We start from the raw sequence: 19,305 nt of genomic DNA, 5'->3' as shown, positions 1-19,305 counted from the left end.
ACTATGAGAGAAGAAAAGAAAGAAGGCGAGAGAGGGGAAAAGACCCTTTTTTGTCTTAATCATAGTAAACAAGAGTATCAGATAGTTGATATCATAAGAATTTCATCTTCTCACAACTTTCCAACTTGAGTGTCAATGTTATTCATAAGTGTCTTCCATTCTTTGTCACAGAAGCAAATATTTATAGTGGACTTTCATTTCCTGCAGACTTTTGAGGTTTGAGGAAGGTGTCTATATAGCAAGTATTTCTAAAAGTTGAATGGGAATTTATGTTTGTTTTTTATCTTATTAAGGTACATCAGAAGACTCAATTCTAGTTTGAATTTTAAGAATTTACACTGAGTCCAGTAGACAGTAATTATCTATCAGTCTATGCTGTTTAATTCTTTCTACTGGCATAGTCCATCAATCAAGCTATTCTAACCTTCTCTTGGTGTAGTCTTAGCTGGCTGGAGGTGGGACCAAAGTTAAAATGAAGTATTCTTACTTTAGACAATATAAGTTGTTAAGTGTCAGTCATAAACAAGATCCACTGGAAAGCATCAACATTTGAATATAAACATGACAAAGTCCAAATGCTAGCTGACACAGGGGTCAGGGTAAAAAATCCAGTTTGTTGTTACTGAAGTAAGAATTTATACAGGGTGAAGAGGCTCAAATCATGAGTAAAACAGGAGTAAATATGAAAAGTTCTTAAGTAATTGACTGTAACATCTCTAAGTAGTAATAATTTATCTTTAAGTATCAAAAGGTGAGTAGGACAGAGATGTAAAAATTATTAACATAAAGTGGGTAACATCAGAAACATTGCAGTGTGAGTGGTGAACCTTGATATCTCCCCTAGAAGTTGCAGCAAATTGAACAGCTATAATTCAACAAAGGATTCCCTATGCAATACACAAACACATCTGAGAGATCTGTGTATCAAAACAGCTGAAGATGGAGAAAATTAAAGATGACAGATTAGGTGAATTCATTCCCTACTGCATCCCAGGATCACACTAATATCACAAATAAATTATAGAACGATCAACCTCAAGATTCATCTGAACACTAGCAGAACAGAGCCACTATAAGGATATAAAGAAACCACATCAAGAATGGTATGAGGGGTGGAGACATGAAATGGGTTGACAACTAACCAACAGAGAAAATTGAATGCCAGGAGGGACACCTTGATGACAGAGGTCCCCCCTGAAAACGAAGGGGCCCCCAGCCCTACACTCGGCTCCCCAGCGCAGGGGCTCTGTATGGGGAAGAGGTGCTTCCATGGCATCTGACAGTAAAAATCAGTGAGAATTCTGCCTGCCCTTCCCAGTGGGGTGGAAGGTGGCTGAAAACCCAGACACCCTTTTATAGAGCTGACACATGTACTCACTTGCTGGCGGGCACTACTTGGTCTCTGGTGGAGGAGACAGCAGCTTGGGAGGCCCAGGGATGTGTGGGAAATGACTGAACAGAGTGTCTATGGTGTGGGAGCTGGAGGGATGCAAGCCATTATTGTCCCTGTGTGGAGCCTGCACATGTGTAGCATAAGAGGGGGGTACTCTCTTTTTAGGGTTAAATTCCTCTCAGAAGGTCCACATTTTGGACCATATTGGTCTGGTGGAATCCATGCATGCACACTGCATTGGTGATACACTTGGTCCCCACCCTCTGCACAGCCAGTACTAACCAGAGACTTGACTGCTAGGCTGCAAGCCCTAACCCACAGGCTGCAGATTAAAGCAGGTGGAGGGCCTGTGATGGCTCTGGAAAGGTTTACTAGAGGGTGTTAACCCAAAATCTGTGCCACAGCTTAGACGAGTGATGGTGTGGAGGACCTGAGATAGCCAATGGCTGGCTGTAATATTCTTGGGGCTTTTTGGTGGGGTGTTCATGGGTCCAGCACTGGTGGAGGAGCTGAGATGGAATTGAATTTGTAAAAGCCACTGACCACACCTCTTAGTTCTCTGTAACCCTGCTCTGCCCACCTAGAGCATAATTGTCAGGGGCAGTCTAGGTACTGGGCAGCCAGGCCTGCACCCACAAGCCATGGAAAAGGTTTTTTACACCAACAGACAATTCACAATGGCACAGGGAGATTTTGGTGGTGGACAGGATCCAAAAACTGCAGCACAGTCACTCAGGGGCAATTCTTGGGAATTTGCAAACCTGAGGTGTTGACAGGTGACAATGTTCTCAGGGTGCTCAAAGGCCAGGAACTGGCATAAGAACTGAATCTGCATTAACGTTGTAAAAACTACCAGTCATGTCTTGTGATATCCTTGAACTCCACTTTATCCAGCTAGTACTGCATCACTGAAGGCACTCTCATCACTAGGTTAACCACTTCAGCATGAGCCTCTAAGAAGCCACTTTCAACAGCTGAGCCTTACGGGCAGCTGGCAGGAGGCAAGCGGCCTGGGGGGCCCTGAAATTTTGGCTAAGCTGCCTCAGGCACACCATTGGTGACAGCCAGCCTCAGTTCACAGTGAGGCCATCCCCAACATGCCTCCAGGTCTAGTACATGCAGCAACTAAGCACATATAGCTTTGAGGCTCTGATCAGGCAGCAGTGAGCTGGTAACAGACAAGGCTAAAATTACCCTGCACAGGAACCCCTTTCAAGAGACACCAGAAACAACATAACTAGATGCCAGCTTTAGACAACAACAGAGCACTACCTGGTCATCTCCACAAGTAGCACACACAAAGGATGGTCTCAACAGACACAAGAGCCCACAGGGCAAAACCTTCTCTGAGGGGTCAGCTCCCACTCAGAAACTCATACACGTTGGGTATAGCCAGTTCTCATAATTAGTCAGCCTGGGAGTCAATCCCACCCACTAATGCACCAAAACCAATCATGGCTCAACTACAACAGGGGAGCACACACAACACACAAGGGGCATTCTTGGAACATATGCACAGGAAATTAGGGAGACTGAGCAATTCAACTACACAGGACACATACTACATAAGACCATCTAGCAAATACTGAGATACATAGGAGATTTGCCTAGTACATAGAAGCAAAAACAGAGTGGCAGCCAGAATGAGGAAACAAACAAACAAAAAAAGTCCCAAATTAAAGAATAGGAAAAACCTCCAGAAAAGGAATTAAATGAAATGCAGGTACCAAACTTATCAGAGACAGATTTCAAAACACTGATTATAAGATTGCTTAAAGAACTTAGTGAGTTTTTCACCAAAGAGATAACAAACATAAGGAAGAACATAGAAACCATGAAAAAAAATGAGTCAGAAATAAAGAATAAAATAACTGAAATGAAGAATACACTAGAAGGAATCAATAGAAAATTAAATGAAGCAGAGGATTAAATCAACAATTTATAAGACAAAGTAGCAGACTACACCCAACTGGAACAACAAAAAGAAAAAAGAATAGCAAACAATGAAAATAGTTTAAGGGACCTATGGGACAACATCAAGTGCAACAACATTCGCATCATAGAAGTACCAGACAAAGCAGAGAGGGAACAAGAGATCAAGAGAGAACCTATTTGAAGAAATAATGACCAAAAACTTCCTTAACTTGGTGAAGGAAATTGACATACAAGCCCAAGAAATGCAGAGAGTCCCAAACAAGATGAACCCAAACAGGCCCACACCAAGGAACATCTGGTTAAAATAGCAAAGGTTAAAGACAGAGAAAGAACCCTAAAAGCAGCAAGAGAAAAACATCTAGTTACAAGGAAGCTCCCATAAGACTATCAGCTGATTTTTCTACAGAAACTTTTCGGGCCAGAAGGAAGTGGCAGGAAATATTAAAAGCAAGGGCCTACAACCAAAACTGCTCTATCCAGCAAGGTTATTGTTTAAAATTGAAGGAGACATAAAGAGCTTCCCAGATAAGAAAACGCTAAAAGGGTTAATTACCACCAAGCCAGTATTACAAGAAATCTTAAAAGGACTTCTTTAATCAGAAGAAAGGAGAAAACATACAAATTAACAAACAAAGACCTAATATACAAAAATAAAATAGCAATAACTATAAATCTATTGATAATCACTTTAAATATAAATGGATTAAGTGCTCTAATCCAGGGGTTGGCAAACTGTGGCTTGCAAGCTACATGCAGCTCTTTGGGTACGTTCCATCTCAAAAGTTTGCTGACCCCTGGAAGAGCCAATCCTGTCCCTCACAACAATTTAAAAATTATTCGAGGGCCATAAATATATTTTTACATAATCACCATTATGTGAATAATATCCTTTATATTATATATATATATATTTATTTATTTATTTATTATATATATAGGATTATATATAGCCTATGATAGTTTTATTTTCATTTTCAATTTTACTTTAGAGCCTGCAGTTTGCAAGCCACAGTTTGCTGAACTCTAGCGTCTCTTACATCTCAAATTTTTGCCAACCCTTGCTTTAATCAAAAGACATAGGGAAGCTGAGTGGCTAAGAAAACAAGACAACATATCTTCTCTACAAGAGATCCACCTCAGATAAAAAGACACACACAAACTGAAAGCAAAGAGATGGGGAAATATATTTTAGGCAAACAAAAATAAGGAAAAAAACTGGGGTTGTAATACTTACATCAGACAAAATAGACTTTAAAATGAAGATTATAATAAAAGACAAAAAAATACATTACATAATAATAAAGGGATTATCCAACAAGAGGACATAACCCTAGTAAACATCTAGCACCCAACATAGCAGCACTTAAATACATAAAACGATATTGACTGATAAAGGCAAAGATCAACAGTAACATAATCATAGTAGATGACTTTAACAGCCTACTTACACCAGAGGACAGATCCTCCACACAGAAAATCAACACAAAAACAGTGGCTTTAAATGACACAGAACAGATGGATATAATAGATATTTTTAGAGCATTTCATCCTGAAGCAGCAGAATATACATTATTTTCAAGTGCACATGGAACATTTTCCAAGATAGGCCACATGTTAGGCCACAAAACAAGTCTCAATGAGTTTAAGAAGATTGAGATCATATCAAGCGTCTTCTCTTCGAGTCATATTAAGTTACCACAGTGGTATGAAACTGGAAATCAAGAAAAAAACTGAAAACACACAAACACATGAAGACTAAATAACGTGCTACTAAATAATGAATGAGTCAACAACGAGATTGAGGAAGAAATCAAACATACCTCAAGACAAACAAATATGAAAACAAAGCAACTCAAAATCAACAGGACACAGCAAAAGGAGCCCTAAGAGGAAAATTCATAGCAATGCAGGCCTACCTAGAAAAATAAGAAAAATCTCAAATGAACTGTCTATCTTTACACAAAGGGAACTGGGGAAAAAACAGCAAAATAAGCCAAAAGTGAGTATGAGGAAGGAAATAATAAAGACCAGAGCAGAAATAAATGAATAGAGAGAAAAAAATCAATGAAACCAAGTGCGGCTTTTTTAAAAAGATAAACAAAATTGACAAGCCTTTAATCAGACTTATCAAGAAAAAAAGAGAGAGGACCCAAATAAACAAAATCAGAAATGAAAGAGAAGTGACAACCGACACCGCAGAAATACAAAAAAAAAAAAATTAAGAAAATACTATGAGCAACTATACACCAATGAATTTGACAATCTAGAAAAAAATACATAAATTCCTAGAAGTATACAATCTTCCATGGCTGAATCAAGAAGAAACAGAAAATTTGAACAAACTGATTACTCCCAACAGAATTCAATCAGTAATCAACAAGTTCCCACAAAACAAAAGTCTTGGACCAGATTGCTTCATAGGTGAATTTTACCAAACATTCAAAAAAGAATTAGCACCTATTCCTCTCAAACTATTAAAAAATCCAGGAGGAGGGACAGTGTCAAAGCTCATTTTATGAGGTCACCGTTACTGTGATCCCAAAACCAGACAAAGATATTACAAAAGCAAAACAAAACAAAAAAACTATAGGCCAATATCCCTAATAAACTTAGATGCAAAAATTCTCAACAAAATATTAGCAAACTGAATTCAGCAATACATTAAAAAGAACACACAACAATCAAATGAGATTCATTCCTGGTATGCAAGGTGGGTTTAATATCTACAAATCAATTAATGTGATACTCCACATGAACAAAATGAAAAATAAAAATCATATGGTCATATCAATAGAAGCAGAAAAAGCATTTTAGAAAATCCAACATCAATTTATAATAAAAACTTTTAGGTAAGTAGGAATAGAGGGAATATATCACAACATAATAAAGGTAATACATGACAAACCCACAGCTAACAACATAATCAATGGGAAGAAGATAAAAGCATTTCCCTTAAGTACAGGAGCAAGACAATGGTGCCCACTTTCACTACTTTTATTCAACATTGTACTGGAAGTTCTAGCCACAGCGATCAAACAAAAAAAGAAATAGAAGTCATCCAAATTGGAAAGCAGGAAGTAAAATTGTCATTATTTGTTGATGACATGATACTATATACAGAGAACTCCAAAGATTTCACCAAAACACTATTAGAACTGGTTAATGTAAAGTAGCAGGATATAAAATAAATATTCAGAAATTGGTTGCATTTTATACACCAATAAAGAACAATCAGAAAGAGAAATTAAGCATTTCCCTTAAGTACAGGAGCAAGACAATGGTGCCCACTTTCACTACTTTTATTCAACATTGTACTGGAAGTTCTAGTGGGATTAAAGGTTTAAATGCAAGACAGAAAACCATAAAACTATAAGAAAATGTTGGATGAAAACTCTCAGACATTACCCTTAGTAATATTTTTACTGATATATCTCCTCAGACAAGAAAAACAGAAGAAAAAATAAACAAATGGCACTACATCAAACTAAAAACTTTTTTCACAGTAAAGGAAACCATCAACAAAACAGAAAGACATCCTACTGAATAAGAGAAGATATTTATCAATGATACATTTGATAAGGGGTTAATATCCAAAATTTATTTTTAAAAAAACCACATCACTCAACACCAAAAAAAAAAATCCAATTAAAAAATGGGCAGAGAACCTGAATAAACATTTTTCCAAAGAGATCATATGGGCATAGTGGGAATAGAGGGAATATATCACAACATAATATATGGGCATTTCATAATGATAAAGGGATAATACAATAAGAAAACATAACACATCAATATAAAGAGGGTGACCAAAAAATGTATACACATTTTAAGAAAGGAAAAAACTGTATTGAAATTGTAATAATATATACCAACAATGAAAGATAAATACAAGTTACATTTGATTTCTGCAATTACAAGAGGTGCTCAAAGTGGTTACCATCAACATCCAGACACTTCTGATTACAATGAACATCGTTTGGTAGACTTCTGTGGTGAGCATGGAAACTGTTCCAAAGCCATAGCAGAAGCAGCAGGACTTGCTGTGTGAGGCCTCCTGGATCTTCCCTTGTGCACATCACACACAATACTGTGGGTCTCAAACTTATCACGAATGAGTGCAATTGTTAGGTGTGTTGGAGGTTCTGTTGCATACTCATGCCTTCATTGTTGTACTTTCACTCATTCACGAATTTCAAATACCTCTTCAAAATGGTCTTGCTCTTCTCGAATGACAATTGTGTTTCTGCCATTTTCTTTGATTGTCCTCCCTGTCGCATGGTGATGCTAGCATTCATTTGATTAACACCATCTTTTGAGCAGACATCATACTACACATTGCTACCATAATTCAAGTAAACTTTGAAAAGTAATACATACATATCATCTCTTAAAATGTGTATACATGTTTTGGCACCCCCAGTATATGCTCCCAATCAGGAAGCACCAAAACATATAAAGTAACTACTAACAGAATGAAAGGGAGAAGCTGACAAAAACACAATTATAGAGGGGACCTAAATATGCCATTGATCATCCAAACAGAAAATCAGCTAGGAACTATCAGCTTTGAATGACACATTAAAACAAATGGTCATAATTGACATTTACAGAGCATTTCATCTTAGAACACCAGACTGTACATTCTCTTCTAGTGCACATGGAACATTCTCAAAGACAGATAATATGTTGGGACATAAAACTAGCCTCAATAAATTTTTTTAAAGATTTTATTGGGGAATTGGGGAAGGGGGACAGCCAAATTGTTGTCTTTCAATCCCAGCCGCAAAGGGCGCAGCTAGCTCAGCTCCAAATCTAGTCTCCATCTGGCCACCTGGTTGGCAGCTCGCAGCCACCCAGCTCAAGGTGCCATGTTCAATTTTAGTTGCAGGTGGGCACAGCCCACCATCCCATGCAGGAGTCAAACCGGCAACCCTGTTGCCAGGAGCAGGTGCTCCCACCAGCTGATACACCCCACCACCCGTTGGCAGCTCAGCAGCAGCTCACCTTAGTGCAGCCCACTGGCCCATGCAGGAACCGAACCAGGGACCCCACTGCTCAGAGCTCACTCTCTTAACCAACTGAGCCAATCAGCCAGCCCCCAAGCATCAACAAATGAAAGAAGATTTAAATGATACCAAGCATATTCTCTGACCACAAGGCTTTGAAATTAGAGATGAACCGTGAAAAGAAAGTGAGAAAAACCACAAATATATGGAGATTAAACAACATACTATTAAAGAACAATTGAGTCAAAGAAGAAATAAAAGGAAAGATCAAGAGATATATATAAACAAATGAGAATAAAAACACACAGTATCAAAATTTGGGGGATGCAGCAAAAGCAGTACTAATAGAGAAATTTATATCATTACAGGCATATCTCAAGAAACAAGAAAAATCCCAAATAAACAATCTAACATTATATCATATAAAACTAGAAAAACAAATGAAAAACAAAGTCAGCAAAAGGGAAAAAATGATAAAAATGAGAGCAGAACTAAATGAAACAGAGAACACAAAGACAATAGAAATAAATTAATGCAACAAGAGCTCATTCTTTGAAAAAATCAATAAAATTGATAAATTCTTTGCTAAATTCACTAAAATCAAAGACAAAACTAAACAAAGACTGAAATAGAAGATGTTACCATGGATGCCACAGAAATACAAAGGATCATCTAAGAATACTATGAAGGACTGTATGCTGCCAAATTCAATCACCTAGAAGAAATGGACAAGTTTTAAGAAATATATAGCCTTACTAGACTGAAACATGAAGAACTGGAAAATCTAAATAGACTGCTCAAATAAGGAAATTGAAACAATCATCCAAAACCTCTCCAAAAGCAAAAGTTCAGGACCAGATACCTTCCCCAGTGAATTCTACCAAACATTCAAAGAGGATCTAATACTTGTGCTCCTCAAACTCTTCCAAAGAATTGGAGAAGAGGTAGTACTTCCTATTATATTTTATGAGGCCAATACTACCCTGATACCAAAAACTGGTAAAGTTAACACAAATAAAGGAATCTACAGACCAAGATCTCTGATGAATATATTAATAAATGCAAAAATCCTAAACAAAATACTAAAAAATTGAATACAACAATACATTCAAATGATTATACATCACAATCAAGTGGGGTTCATTCCAGGGACACAAAGATGGTCCAACATATATAATTCAATCAATGTCATACAGCACATAAACAAAATGAAAAAGGGGATCAAATATATAGTGATGGAAAGAGAACTGACTCTGGGTGGCGAACACAAAATGTGATATATAGGTGATGTATTACATAATTGTACATCTGATCTATGTAACTTTGCTAACAATTGTCACCCCAATAAACTTTAATTTAAAAGTTCATATAATTATATGAATAGATGCACCAAAAAAATTGACAAGACACAATGTCCATTTATGAAAATCAATATAGAAGGAAAGTACCTCAACATAATAAAAGCCATATATAAAAAACCCTCAGCTAATATCATACTCAGTGGTGAAAAACTGAAGCCTTTGGCTCTAAAATCAGGAACAAGTCAGGGATACCCTCTCTCACCACTGTTATTCAACACATATTGGAAATCCTATCCAGAGCAATCAAGCAAGAGAAATAAATAAAAGTCTTCCAAATTGGGGACGAAGAAGTTAAATTGTCACTTTATTAGATGACATCATTCTTTATATAGAAAACCCTAAATACTCTACCAAAAAACTATTAGGAACAATGAATGAATACAGTAAAATTTCAGGATACAAAATCAATGTAAAAAAATCTACTGTATTTCTACATACTAACAAAGAAATTTTAGAAACAGAAATGAAAAAAAGCAATTCCTTTTGCAATTGCAACAAAAATAATAAAGTACCTAGGAATAAACTTAACAAATGATGGGAAGACCTACACACTGAAAACTATAAGACATTATAAAAAAATTGAAAAAGATACAAATAAATGGAAAGATATTTCATGTTCATGGATTGGAAGAATCAACATATTTAAAATGGCCATATTACTCAAAGCAATATACAGATTTTTTAAAAGATTTTATTGGGGAATTGGGGGGAGGGGAACAGACAGGTAGACAAATTGCTGTTTTTGTTCTTCAGTCTAGTTGTGGAGGATGTCGCTTCACTGGCCCATGTTGGTATGATCACTGTGCTCTTCCCGGGTGAGGCAACTGGTCGCCTGTCATTGGTCGGCAGCTCACAGCAGCTCCTGGCAGCTCACACCGGCTGTCGCCCCTCATGTAGCTCACAGCAGCCCAATGCAGCCCCGCTGCAGCCTACGCCATCACCGGCGACTCACAGCAGCCCAGCTCCAGGTCGAGCTGTTCATCATTTTAGCTGTAGAGGGCGAGCGTCACTGGCCCTCAATGTGGGATCCAAACCGCAGCCCTGCTGCTCAGAGCTGGCGCTCCCAAGCGAGCTCTTAACCAGCTGAGCCACTCGGCTGGCCCAGCAATATTCAGATTTAATGCAATCTTCATCAAAATCCCATAGCACTTTTTCAAAAAATGGAACAAAAAAATTACCAGATTTATATGGAATCACAAAAGACCCTGATTATCCAAAGCAATCCTAAGATAAAAGGACAAGTCTGGAGATATCACACTCCCTGACTTTAATGTGTACTATGAAGCAACAATAATCAAAACAGCATGGTATTGGCAGAAAAACAGACACACAGGTCAATAAAACAGAATTGAAAACCCAAAAATAAATGCACATATATATGTGCATATAATTTTTAACAAAATAGCCAAAAGCATACAACGGAGAAAAGAAAGCCTCTTCAATAAATAGTGCTTGGAGAATTGGAAAGCCATGTGCAAAGAAATGAAACTAGATTTCTATCTGTCACTACATACCAAAATTTACACAAAGTTGATCAAAGACGTAACCATTAAGACCTGAAACAGTAAATTGCATAGAGGAAAGCATAGGTATTAAACTTATGGAACTTGGGTTTAGAAAATATTATATGCATTTGACTTCAAAGGCAAGGGAAATAAAAGTAAAAATAAATGAATGGGACTATATCAAACTAAAGAGTAGTTCTGCACAGCTAAAGAAACCATCAACAAGACAATGAAGCAACCAACAGAATAAGAGAAGATATTTGCAAACCACACCTCCATTAAGGTGCTAATATCCAATATAAAAAGATCTCATTTAACTCAACAAGAAAAAAAATCAAACAATCCAATTAAATGGGCACATCTTCCAAGAAGATGTACAAATTGCCAACAGATATATGAAACAAACATTTAACTTCACTAACTATTAGGAAAATGAAAATCAGAACCACAATGAAGTATCCCCTCACACCTGTTAGTTTGGTTCTCATCAACAATACAAATAATAACAAGTGTTGGAGAGGTTGTGGAGAAAAAGGAGTCCTCATACACTGCTGGTAAGAATGTAAATTGGTACAACCACTATGGAAAATAGTATGGAGGTTCCTCAAAAAAAATGAAGAATAGAATTACCATACAACCCAGTAATCCCTCTTCTGGGTGTCTACACAAAATATCTGAAACCATTTATTTGTAAAGATATATGTACCCTGGTGTTCATTGCATCATTATTCATAGTGGCCAAGACATGGAAACAACCAAAATATCCTTTGATAGATGATAGGAAAAAGAAGATGTGGTACATATACAAAATGGAATATTAGTCAGCTAAGAAAGGACAAAATACTGACATTTACAACAACATGGATTGATGCTGAGATATCATATTAAGTGAAATAAGTCAGACAGAAAGAGTAAAAAAACCATATGACTTCACTCATATATGGGCTATAAAACTGAAAATAAGAAAGGAATAAGACAAGCAAAAACTTATAGACACAGTAAAAGAGTTTAATGGCTACCAGATGGTAACGTGAGTTTGTAGAAGAGGAAAAATAGGGTCAAATATGTGGTGATGGAGAACTGACCCTGGGTGGTGAACACACAACGCAAAATATAGATGTTGTATTATAGAAATGTACATTTGAAACATCTACAACTTTACTAATCAATGTCACCCCAATAAATTTAATAAAAAATTATTAAGACAGAGTAAACATACTTATTGGATATATGCTGATACCCCTGGCATCTATCAGCAGCTTAAATTGTAGCTATTTTTCCCTCAAGTCATTACAGTGTTCTTTTATCAATGACCAACATAGAAATCAAAACTAAAAGAATTATTGGAATGATCTAACTTTGGTTAAATTGGGATAAGTTAATTAGCAAAAAATAAAATTAGTTTTAAGAATATTAATGAAGTCCTAATTTCCTGGATATATATTAGATTCAACTGGAGAGCTGGTTTTTGTGTGTTTTTTTTTTGCTGTTGCTCTTGTTGTTGTTGTTTGTGGTCTTTGTTTGTTTTAGTTTGATTTACTTTGGTTTCTAATATCTTCATGCCTTGGCTTCATCCAAACCAATTTGACAAAATACCTGGAAGTTGGCCTCAGACATCAATATTCATTTTAAAGCTTTCTAGGTGATTCAAATTCATAGGTAAAGTTGAGAAAAACTAGCTTAGTTGTATCAATGCTGGAAGTCAAGTTCATCCTTTTAGGGAATGTTGACACAAACAAACCATTGACTTAATTTTCAATTATAAAATATTAAATGAGGGAAGAATAGTTACTATTCATTGGAAATTAATTTTCATTTGTTAATGATTTCATTCAACAAAAATTTTTTGACTGGCTACTTTGTGCCATTCACAGGTACCAAGGATATGAAGAAACAGGAAAATCACAAGCAGAAACTTTTGTCCTCTGCCTTTTAAGGAAGGACAAAGCACACCACACTTCTCTATGCACAGGCCAATAAAAGAGATCTGAGGAAGTTCAAGATTATTTCAGGATTCCCCTGGATTTCTTTTGATCTCATCCTGGTCTTTCACAGACTTTCTCTACTTGGCTTCAGATCTTAGGCCCTGCAGCTTTAATTATGCCTGTGGACCATTGAATCTGGTATTTACATATGTTTCCATCATTATTTCACTTTTAGGTTTCTCCAGGACCTTTGTGTCTTTATAGTGCTTTCTGACTCTTATTTATCCAGGCTGCCTTGGATACGTTTTTGCTCTTCAAAGAATAATTCCTCTGACAACTATAGTTCACTAGTAAAATGGGAGAATGCCAATTCATACATATGTATTTCTATACCTCAGGAAATAAGAAGTAAAAGTGAATCTGAGTAAAAAACAAACACACAAAAACAGACAGGAAGTGGAGCAATCATAAATGACTCTCAGTTCTCCACTGGGATTTAGGGTAACTCCAGAATCGCAGAGTTCGATTTTGCATAAACCAAGAGGACCTTGTTGGAACTGTGATTAACACATGCTTAAATCAAGCCAAACCTAGATTTTCTTGTCAAGATGGCAGAATAGGTAAATGCTGTTCTTACCTCCTCTCATAGCCATGTCAAAATTACAACTAAACTATAAAAAAACATTATTGAGATTCAACTAAAGTCTAGGTGAACTGAAGCCCTACAACTAAGGACATACAGAATAAGACACCTCAAAACTGGTAGAAAAGGCAGAGAGGCAGAACGGGCTGGTTCCACACCTGTGTGTGACCATTAAACATTGAGAGGGATATCTCAACTGCAGAGGTTCCCCCCAACCCCCTGGAGGAGTGAGGGGTCTCAACCACACCACAGGCTCCCCAGCCCAGGGTTTCAGTGCATGGAAGAGAAGTCCCCATAACTTCTGGCTGTGAAAACCAGCAGAGATTGTGGCTGAGTAAGACAGAGTTCCTGCAGTCCCAGGCACTCCTTTTAAAGGGACCATACATGAACTTACTTGCTGATGGACTCACTCACTCTGAGCTCTAGGGCAGGGGCAGGAGCTCAAAAGGTGCCAGGGATATATAGGGTGGAACTGAGTTGTCTGGTTACAGAACAAGGGCTGAAGGAGCAGCTTTCTCCCAGATGGAGGAGATGGCAGAAGTCATTGTTGCTTTGTTGAGCCCTTGCCCCTCTCATCGGGTAGATGCAGGCGGCCATGATATGTAAGTCTCCATCAACCTGGCTCACACTGTTCATGGCCTCTGATTTTCTGAGACTCCACCCCACCCAACATTCAGATACAGCCAAGTCTTTTCCAGTGGCTTTCCCATACAAATGGCCTGCCTTGAACAAGAGGGTCAGCTTTCTTCTGGAAGGAGGCCTTGGCAGAATCCATTGTTTCTTTGTTGAGCCCTCCTCCTCCCTGCATGCAGACAGGTGACTGCCATATCTGAGTCTCCATCAAACTGGTTATCACTTTTTGTCGGCCCTCTCCTAGTGATTCCCCGAGACCGTGCCCCACCCGAGGTGCTTCAAGTGACTTTTCCATATAAACAGCCGCCTTGGCTCATGCTGCAGACTCTCCTAAAATCTCCCAAAGGTTCACAAAATCCAAACAAGAAGCATCTATCTTTGGGGTGTCCCATAAGTCTGGCTGAGCATCCCTAAGACCATCATTAATGATGGCCGGTCTTGGTGCATGGCTTGGCTTCTCAAGGACCGTTCAAGTACAGCATGGGCAGCAGCCATCTTTGGATTGCTTTGTGGCTCATGCCAGGTGGCCCTGAGGAGGGCACAGACTGTGGTTGAGCGTGGTTTGCAGTAGTCTCCTCCAAGGATGCCCTGGGGCTGGCAGTCCCAGTGGCCAGCTTTGGATTAACCTGGAGCATCACTTAGCTATCTCCAAAGATGACACACCCAAAGGGCAGATTAGGCAGGCACCAGAGCCCTGATAAAGTGAGCCCTGCATTGTAGGGTCACCCCAGCAAAACAGCTCATCCATTGTAGTCACAGCCACTCCTCACAACCAGTCAGCCTGAGTGTCAATTCCTCTCACTAAAGTGCAACCAGCAATCAAGTCTAAACTACAACAGGAGGGCACATACAATGCACACAAGGAACACACCTGGAACACTCAGCTCTGGTGACCAGGGAGACTGCGCCACTGGGTCCCACAGGACACCCACTACATAAGGCCACTCTACTAAGACTAGGAGGCATAGCAGCCCTACATAGAAACAAACACAGGGAGGCAGTCAAAATGGAGAGACAAAGAAATATTTTCCAAATAAAAGAACAGAAAAGAAGCTTCAGAAAAAAAATACCAACTAAACAAAATGGAGACAAGAATCTACCAGATGCAGAGTTCCAAACACTGGTTATAAGGATGCTTACTGCTATGAGGAAGAACTTCAACAAAGAGATAGGAAACATAAAAATGGAGATAGAAAACATATAAAAGAACAAATTAGAGAGAAAGACTACAATAACTGAAATGAAGAATACATTACAGAAAATCAACACTAGACTAGGTGAAGCAGAAGATCAAACCAGGGATTTAGAAGATACAGTAGCAGGAAACACCCAATCAGAACAGTAAAAAGAATGCAAAAAAAAAAAATAAAGACAATTTAAAGGGCCTCAGGGACAACATAAAGCATACCAACATTTGCATCATAAGAATACCAGAAAGAGAAAAGAGAGAGCAAGGAATCGAAAACCTATTTGAAGAAATAATGACGGAAAAAATCCCTAACCGGGAGAAGGAATTACACATACAAGCCCAGGAAGTGCAAAGAGTCCCAAACAAGATGAACCCAAAGAGGCGCACACCAAGACACATCATAATTAAAATGCCAAAGATTAAAGACAAACAGAGAATCTTAAAGGCAGCCAGAGAAAAGTAGTTAGTTACCTACAAGGAAGCTCCGATAAGATAATCAACTGATTTCTCAACAGAAACTTTGCAGGTCAGGAGGTATTGGAATGAAATATTCAGCGACGAAAAGCAAAGACCTACAACCAAGATTACTCTACTCAGCAAAGCTATCATTTAGAATCGAAGGACAGAAAAAGAACTTCCAGCCAAGAATAAGCTAAAGGAGTTCCTCATCACCAAACTGGTATTACAAGGAATGTTAGAGAGACTTATTTAAGGTGAATAAAAGATTTTACAAAATGAATTATAAAATGCAATAACTATGTATCTATCAATAATTACTTTCAATGTAAATGGATTAAAAGCTCCAATCCAAAGACATAGGATGGCTGAAAGGATAAGAAAAAGAGAACCATATATTTGCTGCCACCAAGAGACTCATTTCAGATTGAAAGACACACACAGATTGAAAGTAAAGGGATGAAAACAAGATATTTCATGAAAATGGAAATGAAAAATAAAAGCTGGTGTAGCAATATTTATACCAGACAAAATAAACTTTAAAACAAAAGAGACAAAGAAGGACATAGTAAATCTCACTTCTGAGTATTTATCCAAAAAAACCCAAATGCTATTTCTAGGAGACATGTACATCTATCTATATGTTCATTGCATCATTATCTATAATAGCCAAGATATGAAGGCAACCTGAGTATCCCTGAATGGATAAAGAGGAGGTGGCACATATATACAATGGAATATTACTCATTCATTAAAAAAGAATGAAATCTTGCCATCTGCAACAACATTGATGGACCTAGGGGGTAAAGTGCTGAGCATAGTAAGTCAGACAGAGAAAGACAAATGTCATATGATTTCACTTTTAAGTAGAATATAAAGAAAAAAATAAACCAAGCAAACAAACAGTATAGAAGAAAACTCATAAATGCAGAGAATATTTTGATAGTTGCCAGATGGCAGGAAATAAGGGAGGTGAAGTGGGAGGGGATTAAGAAGAGTACAAACTGGTTGTTGCAGAGTAATCATGGGGATGTAGTATATAGGATGAGAAGTATGGTAAAAATGTTGTAATGACTGTGTATGGTGTTGGATGGGTACTGGATTTATCAAGGTGATAGATGGGAATTCAGGGGAAGTGTGAAAAAGGTAAAGTGATTGAGAACTACAAATTGGTAGTTACAAAATTGCCATGGGGATGTAAAGTAAAGCATAGGTAATATAGTCAGTAATATAGTAATAACTATGTATTATGCCAGGTGGGCACTAAACTAATCAAAAGGATCACTTCTCTGTTATTATTATTTTTTTAAATTAAATTTATTGGGGTGACAATGGTTAGTATTATATAAATATCTAATCACTAGGCTGTACACCTGAAATTAATATAAAATAATATTGAATGTCAACTGTAATTGAAAAATTTAAAAGAAAGAAAAAAATGGTGAAGGAGAATAAGAGGTCCAAATTTCCAGGTATAAAACAAATAAGTCATGGAGATGTAATATACAGCATAGGGAATATAGTTAATAATATTTTGATAGCATGGTACAGTGCTAGATGGTCGCTGGACTTATCATGATGATCCTTTTTTTAGGTGTATAAATGTTGAATTACTGTGATGTACACCTGAAACTAATATAATATTATATACTAGCTACATTTTAATAAAAATCTTTACAAAAATCAAAGCAAAAAACACCCCAAAACACTGCTTTTTCTACATGTTACCAATGTCAAGCATAACTAAATCCTAACTGATCAATTAAGTTATAAATTAGATGCCCACAAAAATCTCAGGCTCTTAAGAAGTGGTTCTCAAATTCAGCTTGTGTCAGAATCATCTAGCGTTGAGGGGTAGAGAGGGGATTTGAAAATATTATTCCTATGTGCCACTCAGAGCAACTGAATTAAAACCTTGTGGAGTAGGTGTAATGGAGGATGAGCACCCTGTTTACCATGATTCTGATCCACAATGAGGGTTAAGAACCACAACTCTAAAAGAACATAAAAAATGTACAAAGAAAATCCATCTTCAGTAGCTGTTTTTAACTCATCAGGAACTCAAAAAAGGCATAGCCTTCTTTTCAGAGAAAGCTCACAAATTGAATTCCATTGATCCTTTATGGAAGAGAGGACAAAAAGAAAAGTCAGTCAAAGGACACAGATTTTGCAAGGTGTCCACGACTTGGATTAATACCTCAAAGTTTCCTTTTCGCATGTACTTTGCTAAGGGCTTTTACAATTTCATGACGTAATTTTGAATTAGTTATTTTAAAGCTATTTTATTCTGGTAGACTATAATCATAGCTCTGCCTTCAAAAACCATTATTTTTCTATACTTTTATGTCTTTGGGGGGTAAAAAACAAGGTAAATATCAAAAACAGAACAAGTGACAGTCAATATGGATCAACATTTTTAGTCTGAAAAGAAAAATAAGTGTCATATACTTCTAAAGATGAACAGATATTCTTTATTTTGAAAACCTGGTGACTAGTTGTATAACTCTGTCACATCTCCTTAATAAGTATTTGTGTTCTCTGTGGACACAGTATGACGTTTCCCAATCTTTCTAACATCTCTCTCTAATTACAAAGCAGGCCATTGTATATTTATTTCACTCTCATCCATGGGCTTCCCAACTAGTTAGTGCCATTGTGCTGAACACAGTATGTGGCCTTTGCAGTTCTTCAAAATAGGGTAGGGTGTGGATGGCTAGGCGCTCTGTCTTACTGGCATTTCTCATAGAAATTTCATACATAAACTAATGGTTTTACTACAGATAATATTCTCCAAGTGGAAAAATCACATTTTTTTCTATTACACTTTTTCTCCTTTCCTTACCTAATTCACAATACTCTCTTCTTAAGGGAAATCCATGAAAAAAACAAGTGCATTATTAGACCAATGTCCTCTCTTTGTAAGAAAAATGATATGCTAATCCTTTTTGTATCAGACATCCCAGGTCATTTTTTCTTATTTAGAATTAAAATTTCATATTTTGTTCCTTTAAATTTTTGTTTGTTTGTTTAAAAATAGGGAGTCTTGTAGGATTTTTAAATTCACACATGGCTTTAAATTTAGATGTATTCATGTTTGGAATCAAGTATGACTTATTATTTTTAGCCTAAAATTATACAAAGGAAACACTTTTTCTAAAAAGCAATTAACAAGCTAACTTGTCAATTTGTTAATCTTTTCAAATTTTTAATCAAATCACCAATGCACATGGTCTCAATTTATTAGCAGAGAAGATACTGT

This window comes from Hipposideros armiger, unplaced genomic scaffold (genome assembly GCF_001890085.2).
Source record: "Hipposideros armiger isolate ML-2016 unplaced genomic scaffold, ASM189008v1 scaffold_611, whole genome shotgun sequence".
Classification (NCBI taxonomy): domain Eukaryota; kingdom Metazoa; phylum Chordata; class Mammalia; order Chiroptera; family Hipposideridae; genus Hipposideros; species Hipposideros armiger.
The sequence above is the reverse complement of the archived record's forward strand: the minus strand, read 5'-3'. Positions refer to the sequence as shown.